General features: G+C 42.1%; 1 pseudogene; it reads left to right on the top strand.

Moving 5' to 3' along the window:
• The first annotated feature begins 579 nt into the window (after nt 1-579).
• LOC139566294 (phosphatidylinositol-3,5-bisphosphate 3-phosphatase MTMR8-like) lies at nt 580-3,837 on the top strand (annotated as a pseudogene).
• Nucleotides 3,838-13,319: the final 9,482 nt, after the last annotated feature.

The following is a 13,319-nucleotide window of genomic DNA, read 5'->3' as shown; positions in this document are numbered from 1 at the left end:
TGTGTCATCAGAGAAATGTATTATAAATACATGGCTCTGGGTTTCATGAGACTAACACAGTCACTACAAGCAGCAACAAGCTAGTTAACTAAATTACATCCCTGCAAAGATTGTATAACTAACCCAAGGTAGACAACGACCTGTCGAGTCCAATGAGAACAAATTAGTCCTAGTGGGAAGAACCAGCAAGGACGGGGGGCAGAGCTAAGCACGAGCTAGCGAGATCCCTTGGGGTGTTCTAGCATGAATTTGCATATTCCATTAGGGAACAGCTACTCTATTACACATGCTCACTTCAGAGAGAGTGTGTGTGTGTGTGTGTGTGTGTGTGTGTGTGTGTGTGTGTGTGTGTGTGTGTGTGTGTGTGTGTGTGTGTGTGTGTGTGTGTGTGTGTGTGTGTGTGTGTGTGTGTGTGTGTGTGTGTGTGTTAAGAACAAATTCTGATTTACAATGACGGCCTACACCGGCCATTGGCCCGGATGACGTGGGGCCAACTGTGCACGGCCCTATGGGACTCCCAATCACGGCCGGTTGTGATACAGCCTGAAATCGAACCAGGGTGTCTGTAGTGACGCCTGAAGCACTGAGATGCAGTGCAAGGAAACCTGGGTATGACCGCTGTGCAAGGAAACCTGGGTATGACATTTGTTCAGATATCATGGCAAGGGGTGAGCGCCAAAGTACGTGCTATGAAAACAACCCTGGCCCTTTCCCAAACCATGTACCCCTTTGATGTTCACAGCTATGAAGGCACTGGATAGATGTAGGCTTAGTTGGTGTGTAAGCAACCATGCCCCTTGGTAGGAGGAGTGGTGCCACACTGATTACGCCTACACTTATCCAGGTTTCTGCCAACTTTGAAGTGGTAGGGGTAAGAGACTTAAAAGCCAGGAAAACAAGATTAATAGTTTTTGTTTCACTCATAACCAGATTTTACACCATCTCATAGCTACAGTAGAGAAACTCCCTCTTACAGCCACAGGATGCCCGCTTCACATTTCCTGCAAGAATTTCCATGTGGCTCACTTTGTCATTCCCAGTGAGGGGGACTGCCAGAATGTGTATCAGTCCCTGCTCAGACTCTCCCAACCAGGTACTTACAGTAGACTTCCAGATCAACTCTCCTTTAACATTACACTTTGGAGAAAACAAGATTGTGATCATTGTGAATATTCATAACATTACACTTTGGAGAAAACAAGATTGTGATCATTGTGAATATTCATAAAATTCTTACCTACAATAACATTGGGCTTTTTGATAAGGAAAGTGGACGATTTGTATGCTTTTCTTTACAACCCAAAACAAGACGAAGATGAGAGAAGACATGGTTGGTTCTTTATTGACTCAGCCATGGATTTCAAAAGAATGGGATTGCCCAACGAGTTTTGGGAAATGACAGAATTCAACAGAACTATGAGGTAAGTTGACCAATTCTATGGGCATGCACATGTTTTCATGGCTATTGTAGTCATAAATGTTTTGTTCCCTCTGATGGATTGCTTAGCTTTGCAGCACATATCACTCAGAACTGGGCATTCCTAAAACTGCAAGCAAGGGCACAGTCTTGGAGTGCCAAATTCAGGAGCAGAGGGCGCATTCCTACTCTCTCCTACTTCCACAAGCAAAGTAATGTAAGTTCAGACTCTCCTTTATTTAATGCAAGGGTCAGCGACTCATCTCTGCTCATGCTATACTTACAGTATATGTTAATGATTACAATGGCATTCCAAATGCACTTCATGGTGACGCTGTTCTGGTTTTCCTCTCGCATACCAGGCTGCCATTTGCCGTTGTAGCCAGCCCCTGTTCGGGTTAAATGCTCGATGTGTAGAAGATGAGGAGATGCTACAGGCAATCAGCCAGGCTAATCCCAAAAGCACCTTCATGTATGGTGGATACCAGACCTAAGGTATGAACCACATTTTAAGATAAATGTATTGCTAATTTCCCCTCTGTTGTATTTTGCTCAACCCTAACCCAAACTGTCCTGCCTTTCTTCTATTTCAAGTTGAATGCCATGGCCAATAGAGCAGCAGGGAAGGGATACGAGAATGAGGACAACTACTCAAACATCCGCTTTCAGTTTGTGGGCATCGAGAATATCCATGTCATGAGAAACAGTCTGCAGAAGCTTCTAGAAGGTTACTATCATTGGTCTCACATAAAAAGGGATGAACCATAATCTTCGGGTGTAGTGGTTTTTATTTATTAATCATATACTTATGTGTAAAACTCAAGTCATTTTGCAGCATGAAAAGACGAGGCAAAGTTCATGCTTAACAAAGCCTCCAGTTTATAAGGTGCCTAGTTTTCTGTTTTCAGTGTGTGCTATGAAGTCTCCAACAATGAGTGACTACTTGACGGGACTGGAGAATTCTGGTTGGCTGCGTCACATCAAGGCTGTGAAGCAGCTGGAGCAGCTGATGGATGCTGGAGTGTTTCTAGCTAAGGTAATAGACATCCTTCCATGTAGCCATCTCCTTTGTGTTGCTGTGTTTGAATTAAACATTCTTATTAGGTACCTATAACCTGTGAAAAAATGTATTAAAACCCCCAAATGATCATGTTTGCATCTACTTTTTACTCTAGCATGTGGTTCTGAGCTATCCCTTGTCTCTACTAAGGCTGTGGCTGAGGAGAAGGCTAACGTGCTTGTGCACTGCCCAGATGGCTGTGATCGCACAGCCCAGGTGTGCTCTCTGGCCAGCATCCTCTTGGACCCCTTCTATCGGACCATCAAGGGACTCATGGTGAGAACAGTCTGGTTTACTAACAGTATCTTGACAATATGAGTATTTGTGTGCTGGACTGCTCAGTTATTGTCTACTAAATCTAGGAATTATATTTAGTATAATGATTTTTTTAAATCATCTATACATTTTAAACTCTCAGTCGGTTTCTTTTAAGGTTTTGATAGAAAAAGAATGGATATGTATGGGTCATAAGTTTAGACAAAGGTAATAACTTATAATATTTTGAACAAGGTTAATAATTTAACCATTTTGGTGTTCAATCATTAGTGTGTGCTAAATTAGTGAACTTTGAGACTAAAACAATTGAACTATCGGACAAAATAAAACCAGGATGTCAAGAGTTAAGATCTTCATGGTGCACCTAGGCCATACTAATAGAATGGATGTAATATTGATTTGTAGGTGTGGGCATGTGAACGGGGATCACAAGGAGATGTCCCCTGTATTCACCCAGTTCATTGAATGTCTTTGGAATCTCATCGAGCAGTACCCCTGTGGCTTTGAGTACAACGAAAAGTACCTTTTGGAAATCCACAACCATGTTTATGCCTGCCAGTTTGGAAACTTCATTGGCAACTGCCAAAGAGAGCGAGAGGAGATGCGGTGAGGACTCCCTGAAATAAACTGCAGTGTCTATGCAGCCATCTGATTTTACTTTTCTGTAATAGTCATTTCCATGACAGAATTTCCTGGAGTCAAACTGTTTTAGAATTTTAATCTGTTTAATTGAAAGGACAAGTTGTTCACTTTCAGACTTAAGGAGAGGACCTTCTCCGTTTGGCCATTTCTGTGGGAGAAATGCCCTCAGTACAGAAATCCTCTGTACAAGCGCTCATTAGGAAGGGAAGTTCTGAGGCCAAGCACATTACCATTGAATTTCAAGTATGTTCTCATTGGTTTCTATACAGAGTTTTCAACTATAAGCAATTTATTGCCAATGGCTCAATAGGTGTGTAGAATATATTTGCAAACATTTGAATTGCGTTAAAATATATGGTATGGCGTGGATTTATTTGGCAGGTTTTGGTGTGGCATGTATAATCATTTTGACAAGGGCATGTAGCCAAAGCAATCATTCTAGATCAGAAGAAAATGACAAGATCTCCAGAGAGTAAGTGGATATACTGTGTATATATTTTTTTTAAATTGCTCATGTAAAGCTTTCTGGGGTGGCTTGAATAAGTTTTCCCAATGTTTTCATTCCTCTAGCAGTTGGCAGTCATAGATGGGGTTTTAGCAGATCAGGGCAGTCCAAAAGGCACATAACCTGAACAAACCTCGTTGTCTCCTATATTGATTGGCCACACAACCGAAGATGCTAAACCACTGATGAATGGTGCTGTTGCAGTAGAGGCTGGAATAGAGTTGGTGCCTACTGCAGGGAGTGAGCAGGTGAAACCAGCAGCCACAGAAAATGGAGTTACTGCCACAAAGGGCACAGTTGTTGCCATTAAGACTCCAGATGGCAAAGAGGAGGGACAAGGTTCCTCTGAAATAAACACTGAAGCAATTAAGATTGAGTCCTGGTGGACACTTTAAAAATGGGATATAATCTCCAAGGAGATTGTATTGGATATTTTTCTGATGCTACGATGATCAAATTCTTTAGCAGCCATATATGTTGAACATTTCTTTAGCATAAAAAAAAATATATATAAATACAGTGGGGCAAAAAAGTATTTAGTCAGCCACCAATTGTGCAAGTTCTCCCACTTAAAAAGATGCGAGAGGCCTGTAATTTTCATCATAGGTACACTTCAACTATGACAGACAAAATGAGAAAGAAAAATCCAGAAAATCACATTGTAGGATTTTAATGAATTTATTTGCAAATTATGGTGGAAAATAAGTATTTGGTCAATAACAAAAGTTTATCTCAGTACTTTGTTATATACCCTTTGTTGGCAATGACAGAGGTCAAACGTTTTCTGTAAGTCTTCACAAGGTTTTCACACACTGTTGCTGGTATTTTGGCCCATTCCTCCATGCAGATCTCCTCTAGAGCAGTGATGTTTTGGGGCTGTTGCTGGGCAACACAGACTTTCAACTCCCTCCAAAGATTTTCCTAGGGGTTGAGATCTGGAGACTGGCTAGGCCACTCCAGGACCTTGAAATGCTTCTTACGAAGCCACTACTTCGTTGCCCGGCCGGTGTGTTTGGGATCATTGTCATGCTGAAAGACCCAGCCACGTTTCATCTTCAATGCCCTTGCTGATGGAAGGAGGTTTTCACTCAAAATCTCACGATACATGGCCCCATTCATTCTTTCCTTTACACGGATCAGTCGTCCTGGTCCCTTTGCAGAAAAACAGCCCCAAAGCATGATGTTTCCACCCCCATGCTTCACAGTAGGTATGGTGTTCTTTGGATGCAACTCAGCATTCTTTGTCCTCCAAACACGACGAGTTGAGTTTTTACCAAAAAGTTATATTTTGGTTTCATCTGACCATATGACATCCTCCCAATCTTCTTCTGGATCATCCAAATGCTCTCTAGCAAACTTCAGACGGGCCTGGACATGTACTGGCTTAAGCAGGGGGACACGTCTGGCACTGCAGGATTTGAGTCCCTGGCGGCGTAGTGTGTTACTGATGGTAGGCTTTGTTACTTTGGTCCCAGCTCTCTGCAGGTCATTCACTAGGTCCCCCCGTGTGGTTCTGGGATTTTTGCTCACCGTTCTTGTGATCATTTTGACCCCACGGGGTGAGATCTTGCGTGGAGCCCCAGATCGAGGGAGATTATCAGTGGTCTTGTATGTCTTCCATTTCCTAATAATTGCTCCCACAGTTGATTTCTTCAAACCAAGCTGCTTACCTATTGCAGATTCAGTCTTCCTAGCCTGGTGCAGGTCTACAATTTTGTTTCTGGTGTCCTTTGACAGCTCTTTGGTCTTGGCCATAGTGGAGTTTGGAGTGTGGACTGTTTGAGGTTGTGGACAGGTGTCTTTTATACTGATAACAAGTTCAAACAGGTGCCATTAATACAGGTAAAGAGTGGAGGACAGAGGAGCCTCTTAAAGACGAAGTTACAGGTCTGTGAGAGCCAGAAATCTTGCTTGTTTGTAGGTGACCAAATACTTATTTTCCACCATAATTTGCAAATAAATTCATTAAAAATCCTACAATGTGATTTTCTGGATTTTATTTTCTCATTTTGTCTGTCATAGTTGAAGTGTACCTATGATGAAAATTACAGGCATCTCTCATCTTTTTAAGTGGGAGAACTTGCACAATTGTTGGCTGACTAAATACTTTTTTGCCCCACTGTATGTATGTCTGCTCTTCTGTGTTGTTCCCTGTAGTAGCATTGTGTGTCATGTTCATGTCCAGACGCTGTTCCTGTTCCGGTGCATGTCCGTCTATATTAAATGGTTCACTCCCTGTACCTGCTTCTCATCTCATGCGTTGGGCGTTACAGAATGCTACTACCATTACAAGAAGCATCAGGGAGTTTTGGGGGGTTTTGTCTTGTTGATGACGTCGGACCTGGGGGCCACCTGGGGGCCACCGCTGATGGTGCCTAAGCTGGCTCGCCGGGCTGTCACGCCCTAGCTGGTTCGAGAGGTTTCCTTGCCTCTTTTGGCTCGGCAGGTTCCCATCCCACGTCATGCTTCAGCCGGCTCGTCGGGCTCCTATGCCTCAGCCAGCCCATGAGTTTTCTTGTTTTGTTGGTGACGTCGGGCTTGGATTCCGCCACCGATGGAACCTGGGGTGCCAAAGCTGGCTCGTCGGGCTGTCACGCCCTAGCTGGCTCGAGAGGTTTCCTTGCCTCTTTTGGCTCGGCAGGTTCCCATCCCACGTCATGCTTCAGCCGGCCTATGGTGCTTCTATGCCGCAGTGGGATCGTCAGGCTGTCACGCCTCAGCCGGCCAACCCGGCTCGCCCTAGTGGGACGCCTGGGGGGTACTGTCACCTACCCGTCATCATAGGCACCTGTTACCATCATTACGCACAGCTGTGTGAGGGAGTCCAGGTGAGTCAAACTGTCAGCAGATTAACAGGTAACCCCCACCAGGTAACGAGTGGAGGACAGATGAGCCTCTTAAAGAAGAAGTTACAGGTCTGTGAGAGCCAGAAATCTTGCTTGTTTGTAGGTGACCAAATACTTATTTTAAAAAATCCTACAATGTGATTTTCTGGATTTTTTTTTCTAATTTTGTCTGTCATAGTTGAAGTGTACCTATGATGAAAATTACAGGCCTCTCTCATCTTTTTAAGTGGGAGAACTTGCACAATTGGTGGCTGACTAAATACTTTTTTGCCCCACTGTATATACAGTGGGGAGAACAAGTATTTGATACACTGACAATTTTGCAGGTTTTCCTACTTACAAAGCATGTAGAGGTCTGTAATTTTTATCATAGGTACACTTCAACTGTGAGAGAAGGAATCTAAAACAAAAATCCAGAAAATCACATTGTATGATTTTTAAGTAATTAATTTGCATTTTATTGCATGACATAAGTATTTGATACATCAGAAAAGCAGAACTGAATATTTGGTACAGAAACCTTAGTTTGCAATTACAGAGATCATACGTTTCCTGTAGTTCTTGACCAGGTTTGCACACACTGCAGCAGGGATTTTGGCCCACTCCTCCATACAGACCTTCTCCAGATCCTTCAGGTTTCGGGGCTGTCGCTGGGCAATACGGACTTTCGGCTCCCTCCAAAGATTTTCTATTGGGTTCAGGTCTGGAGACTGGCTAGGCCACTCCAGGACCTTGAGATGCTTCTTACGGAGCCACTCCTTAGTTGCCCTGGCTGTGTGTTTCGGGTCGTTGTCATGCTGGAAGACCCAGCCACGACCCATCTTCAATGCTCTTACTGAGGGAAGGAGGTTGTTGGTCAAGATCTCGCGATACATGGCCCCATCCATCCTCCCCTCAATACGGTGCAGTCGTCCTGTCCCCTTTGCAGAAAAGCATCCCCAAAGAATGATGTTTCCACCTCCATGCTTCACGGTTGGGATGGTGTTCTTGGGGTTGTACTCATCCTTCTATTCCTCCAAACACGGCGAGTGGAGTTTAGAGCAAAAAGCTCTATTTTTGTCTCATCAGACCACATGACCTTCTCCCATTCCTCCTCTGGATCATCCAGATGGTCATTGGCAAACTTCAGACGGGCCTGGACATGCGCTGGCTTGAGCAGGGGGACCTTGCGTGCGCTGCAGGATTTTAATCCATGACGGCGTAGTGTGTTACTAATGGTTTTCTTTGAGACTGTGGTCCCAGCTCTCTTCAGGTCATTGACCAGGTCCTTCCGTGTAGTTCTGGGCTGATCCCTCACATTCCTCATGATCATTGATGCCCCACGAGGTGAGATCTTGCATGGAGCCCCAGACCGAGGGTGATTGACCGTCATCTTGAACTTCTTCCATTTTCTAATAATTGTGCCAACAGTTGTTGCCTTCTCACCAAGCTGCTTGGCTATTGTCCTGTAGCCCATCCCAGCCTTGTACAGGTCTACAATTTATCCCTGATGTCCTTACACAGCTCTCTGGTCTTGGCCATTGTGGAGAGGTTGGAGTCTGTTTGATTGAGTGTGTGGACAGGTGTCTTTTATACAGGTAACGAGTTCAAACAGGTGCAGTTAATACAGGTAATGAGTGGAGAACAGGAGGGCTTCTTAAAGAAAAACTAACAGGTCTGTGAGAGCCGGAATTCTTACTGGTTGGTAGGTGATCAAATACTTATGTCATGCAATAAAATGCAAATTAATTAATTAAAAATCATACAATGTGATTTTCTGGATTTTTGTTTTAGATTCCTTCTCTCACAGTTGAAGTGTACCTATGATAAAAATTACAGACCTCTAAATGCTTTGTAAGTTTTTTTTGCGTTTTTTTTCAGCGAACTTCACCTTAACATGTGTAAATATTTATATGAACATAACAAGATTCAACAACTGAGACATAAACTGAACAAGTTCCACAGACATGTGACTAACAGAAATGGAATAATGTGTCCCTGAACAAAGGGGGGGGGGGTCAAAATCAAAAGTAAGTCAGTATCGGGCGTGGCCATCAGCTGCATTAAGTACTGCAGTGCATCCTCATGGACTGCACCATATTTGCTAGTTCTTTCTGTGAGATGTTACCCCACTCTTCCACCAAGGCACCTGCAAGTTCCTGGACATTTCTGAGGGGAATGGTCCTAGCCCTCACCCTCTGATCCAACAGGTCCCAGACGTGCTCAATGGGATTGAGATCCAGGCTCTTCGCTGGCCATGGCAAAACCCTGACATTCCTGTCTTGCAGGAAATCACGCACAGAACGAGCAGTATGGCTGGTATCCTGCAGGAAGGATACCACATGAGGGAGGAGGATGTCTTCCCTGTAACGCACAGCGTTGAGATTGCCTGCAATGACAACAAGCTCAGTCCAATGAGGCTGTGATACACCACCCCAGACCATGACGGACCCTCCACCTCCAAATCGATCCCGCTCCAGAGTACAGGCCTCGGTGTAACGCTCATTCCTTCGACGATAAACGTGAATCTGACCATCACCCCTGGTGAGACAAAACCGTGACTTGTCAGTGAAGAGCACTTTTTGCCAGTCCTGTCTGGTCCAGCGACGGTGGGTTTGTGCCCATAGGCGACGTTGTTGCCGGTGAGGTCTGGTGAGGACCTGCCTTACAACAGGCCTACAAGACCTCAGTCCAGCCTCTCTCAGCCTATTGCGGACAGTCTGAGCACTGATGGAGGGATTGTACGTTCCTGGTGTAACTTGGGCAGTTGTTGTTGCCATCCTGTACCTGTCCTGCAGGTGTGATGTTCAGATGTACCGACCCTGTGCAGGTGTTACACATGATCTGCCACTGCGAGGACGATCAGCTGTCCGTCCTGAGCAGGGACTCTGGGCATCTTTCTTTTGGTGTTTTTCAGAGTCAGTAGAAAGGCCTCTTTAGTGTCCTAAGTTTTCATAACTGTGACCTTAATTGCCTACCTACCAGTTTACCATCTGTAAGCTGTTAGTGTCTTAACGACTGTTCCACAGGTGCATGTTCATTAATTGTTTATGTTTCATTGAACAAGCATGGGAAACAGTGTTCAAACCCTTTACAATGAAGCTGTGAAGTTATTTGGATTTTTATGAATTATCTTTGAAAGACAGGGTCCTGAAAAAGGGATGTTTCTTTTTTTGCTGTGTGTATTCTTTTTTTTGAAGACCTCGTGAAACTTTTTTGGGGGTAATTATTTAGGATTTATTCAAAATCAGCAATACCTAACGATTTAGAAATGGGTATTTCACAGGTAGCACACAAATGTTTGCCGAATCCCCAGGAAGCCAACTCAATGACATACATGTTGAGGCTTCATGACTCAGGGCTATTGAAACACTCCCTTCACAAAGGGAATGCGCTGTAAAAGTATAATTTTATTTTGCGATGTACTGATTGTTAATGAGCAAGAGAATCAATTAAAATCAATGTCCTCTCATTTTTACTGCAATGGTATTGAATGTTTTAATAAACTGGTATCTGCCTTTTCTCTCACTTTAAAAAAAAACTATATTTTCAAAAGGCCATTTTGTAAAAAGAAACCCATTTAAAACTTCTTCAGGGTAGGGGGCAGCATTTTCACTTTTAGAGAAATAGCATGCCCAAATTCAACTGCCTGCTACTCATCCCCAGAATATAAGATATGCATATTATTAGTAGATTTCGATAGAACACACTCTGAAGTTTCTAAAACTGTTTGAATCATGTCTGTGAGTATAACAGAAATTATGTAGCAGGCAAAACCCCGAGAACAAACCATTCAGAATAAAAGAGAATTTGAGGTCACTGTCTTTTCAATGATTTTTCATTGGGACACCAGATTTCTAAGGGACTTGTTTGCAGTTCCTACCGCTTCCACTGGATGTCACCAGTCTTTGGAAATTGGTTGAGGTTTTTCCTTTTGTAATGAAGAAGTAAGGCCATCTTAAATGAGAGTCACTTGAAGTAAATTGTTTGAGAGAGTCACATTACCAGAAAAGTTGCGTCAGTTTGTTTTCTTTTTTTATTGAACACAGATCATTCCGTATTCAATTTGATCGATTATTAACGTTTAAAAATACCTAACGTTGTATTACAAAAGTAGTTTGAAATGTTTTGGTAAAGTTTACATGTAACTTTTGAGATATTTTGTAGTGACGTTGCGCAAGTTGGAAGCTGTGTTTTTCTGGATGAAACGCGCCAAATAAATTGACATTTTGGATATATATCGACGGAATTAATCGAACAAAAGGACCATTTGTGATGTTTATGGGACATATTAGAGTGCCAACAAAAGAAGTTCGTCAAAGGTAAGGCATGAATTATATTTTTATTTCTGCGTTTTGTGTCGTGCCTGCAGTGTTGAAATATGCTACTCTCTTTGTTTACTGTTGTGCTATCATCAGATAATAGCATCTTATGCTTTCGCCGAAAAGCCTTTTTGAAATCTGACATGTTGGCTGGATTCACAACGAGTGTAGCTTTAATTTGGTATCTTACATGTGTGATTTAATGAAAGTTTGATTTTTATATAATTTTATTTGAATATGGTGCTCTGTATTTTCCCTGACTATTGGCCAGGTGGGACGATTGCGTCCCACCTACCCCTCAGGGGTGGGCAAACTGCACAGATTTAAAAATATTTCTTGGAGTGGTTTTTGTTTGTCAATCAATTTGCAGACCAGAAAAAGCGCTGTTATTTAAAAAATATATATTATAATATACCCATTATAATTTCAACATGCTTTCTGTCTAGTTTTAGACATTCAAATATGTGTGTAGTGTTATTATAATATTATGGGAACTCCTTCGAGACTGTTGGAAAAGCATTTCAGGTGAAGCTGGTTGAGAGAATTCCAAGCGTGCAAAGCTGTCAAGGTAAAGGGAGGTTATTTTGAACAATCTAAAATATAACACTTGTTACTACACAATTCCATATGTGTTATTTCATTAGTTTTTATGTCTTCATTATTATTCTACAATGTAGAAAATAGTAAAAATAAAGAAAAACCCTGGAATGAGTAGGTGTCCAAACTTTTGGTTGGTGCTGTATGTAAACGTGATATGTTACATCCTTATTCTAAAATGGATTAAACTAATAAAATGTAGAAAAAGTCAAGAGGTCTGAATACTTTCCGAGTGCACTGTAGAAGGCTGTGTGTCCACAGGCAGGCCAATTCAGATTTATCTTTTTGGGGTGGGGGTCCAAATTTGTTTTTTTGACCAATCACATCAGATCTTTTTACGGCGAACAATTGGTGGGAAAAAAGATTGGGCTGCCTGTGTAAACAAAGCCTAATGCCACATTCAAAACAACTGGGAACTCATAAATCTCAGATTTCAGTGTGTTCAAACTGTAAACTCGGAAAGAAACGATCTCCGACTGGGTTCAACGATCAACCTCTCAATTCACGGTTTTGAACACGGCATTAATCTGTGGCGGGATGGACAGACACTCTTTTTCACCGAGGTAAAGTTGGTTTTATATTCACTAATTCGGACATTCAACAGACATTTCCCAAAGCGATTTAAAAATCAAATAATTCACTGTTTGTCACAATCATCAAGCTAGATATGATTTATTCTATAAATGTCTAGCATACTTTTATAACTTTTGTTTTGAGTAAAAATTCCAGTTTTGATTTGATAGAGGGCATGTAGTACGTCTAGAGGGCATGTGGTCAAAGTTCTAACGAGTCTGTAATACCCTATTAGAAGGGGCCTGGAAGAAAATTCTGCATCTTCAGTCATATTAAATTAGATTACAGGAAAAAACTACATGATGAAGGGGTCAGGCCTGACTAGCAAAGAAGACAGGTGGATGGATCAAGAAGACCAAGATAACCAAGAGGATCAACATGGACATTCCACAGTGGAGATAAGGAGAACTAAGAGTGAACCATAACATACACTGTATATATATATTAGCATGGGTATTGAAAGATACCAGAGGGTGGATAACAAAAAAAAGCGCTAATATAAGAAGTAGACGGTACATGTGTGGTTTTTGGGCAGAATGTATAATTTATGATTTGCCTCTGAACTGTATGTGAACCCCTCTGCAATCTACTGGCACTAACCATTAAAACTTCAAGCAGGCTGTCCCTATGCTATTTGCTCTCTTTCTCTCTTAAACTGCTAGCACAAAGCCTATGTGAAAATGTGTTTTTTCACAAAAGATCACGAAAAAAAATATCAACTGTCCCAAATCAGCTCTACATAATTCAGCAGGGAGGTGTGCAACTACCACACATTATACTAGTGTAGAAACTACGTCACCTACATAGGTATTACCGTATCCCTTTCAATTCACATTCCTTGCAGAAAGAACTATTTACAAACCTTTTGAAACGTCCAGAAAGACAGTGGTCTTAGAAAGGTATTTATACTTTAAAATACATATTTTATGTGAATGGATGTGGATGAAAGAATTCTGCCGGTGTTTTAATGTCCTAGTTTCATCTTTTTTTCTTTACCTCCAACTCTATACATCCAAGTGAGCCTATGAGGACCTTGGGGATCAGATTGACCATTATACCCATTGATCAAACATATAACAGACAGACACTGCTCAAAATGAGT

The sequence above is a fragment of the Salvelinus alpinus genome, chromosome 1 (assembly GCF_045679555.1).
Source record: "Salvelinus alpinus chromosome 1, SLU_Salpinus.1, whole genome shotgun sequence".
In the NCBI taxonomy this organism is placed as follows: domain Eukaryota; kingdom Metazoa; phylum Chordata; class Actinopteri; order Salmoniformes; family Salmonidae; genus Salvelinus; species Salvelinus alpinus.
The sequence above is the reverse complement of the archived record's forward strand: the minus strand, read 5'-3'. Positions and strand labels throughout refer to the sequence as shown.